The sequence below is a fragment of the Calidris pugnax genome, unplaced genomic scaffold, assembly GCF_001431845.1.
Source record: "Calidris pugnax isolate Ruff unplaced genomic scaffold, ASM143184v1 scaffold37, whole genome shotgun sequence".
NCBI lineage: Eukaryota > Metazoa > Chordata > Aves > Charadriiformes > Scolopacidae > Calidris > Calidris pugnax.
Window position 1 is genome coordinate 113,579 of NW_015090816.1, and position 1,492 is coordinate 115,070.

Genomic DNA, 1,492 nt, shown 5'->3' on the forward strand with positions numbered 1-1,492 from the left:
TTCAAAAGCCGGGTTGATGTAGTGCTGGGAGGTCTGGTTTAGTGATGATGCTCCTTGTTTGTTGTGTGGGTGTCTATTTTTGTCAGTGAGGTTGACGGTTGGACAAGATGATCTTTAAGGTCCCTTCCAACCTAGAAGATTCTGTGATTCTGTGACTAAACACGCTCCCTCCTTCCAAATTCCCCGGAGGTCACGCTGTCACAGCCCCAGATGTTCTCACTTCTGGCACCTCCAGTTTTGCAAACATCCTTCTGAACCCGGGGGCAAGGGGATTTGCAGCCCTCCCCCAGGCAAGGGATGCTTTTTCTTGGTGGTGGTGGGGACACATAACAACGTGGTTTTGGGGGGGGTTTTGAGGGTGGTGGGTACCTGCTGTCTCTGGGCCAAGAAGGGGCAGGTCCCTGGAAATACTGACTGGTGGAGGAAAGGGGTTGTGCTGGTGAGTCCTCCAAGGGCGTGCGGGTGCCCCACGGCTGCCCTCTTCCCTTTCCTCACACCTCCCAGGTCACAGCTCTCCTGACCGAGCCAGAGGAAACGGGAGGAGAAAGCTGGCCCTTGGCCACCATCAACAGGGCTATATGGCAGTCGGGATGAGGGAAGGCTCCCCGGGGCAATGGGATGCCACCGGTGCCACCACACCACCTCCCACCCTGCCCCGGCCAGGCTGTCCTCTCCCAAGCCATCCCAAGCACCACGTTCTCCACCATCAGTCATCAGCCCCACAGGGGGCCTCCAAACCACCCCAAGGAGGACCCACGGGGGGCTTCCACCTCCCCTTCCTGGCCAGAGGCCACCAGGGTCTCCAGCCATTTCGAAGAGAGCTACTGGGGAACATCCCAAATCTGTGTCCCAGAGTAATCTTCTCCTGGCACCAGTCACTCCGCCCCTCCTACCTCCACAGACAAGTTTAGATAGAGATAAGTACTTTAAAATAACAAACTCTTTGGGGAAAAAAAACACCCAAAACCTCAATCCCAAACCCGCCTGGATTGCACTCGCGGAGAAGTTTCCATGGAGAAGAATCTGCTGTTTGGGAACACTTTAAGCCCCTGCCCAGGCTCAGGGAGAGCAAGTGCCACCAACAGGACAGGGGTGACCTTCTGTGGGGCTGAAGCCACCAGGAAGAAGCCACCCCCTTGGGGCCAGGCTGCTCCCACATACCTGAAGCTCCTGTGCACAGCCCCAAAACTGGCCAGGAGCTGGGCTGGGGTGGGCAAACGTGGCTCTGGCCACAGAAAGCCCAGGAGGAGGGGACCAGGCTGCCAGGGCACGATGTTTTGGGGAAAAAACAGATCTTGAAGCCCATTTTTCACCCCCATCGTCCACCCACGGTGGAGTCCTCACCCCCATGCGCTGGGGTGGTCACCAGAGGAACACCCCCAGCTTCTGGAGGTGACCAAAACCACCCAGAGATGAACCAGGATCCCATTTTAGCTCAGGCAAGGAGCAGGACGTGCTGCTTTAGACAACACCCCCCCCCCCCCCCCCCCCC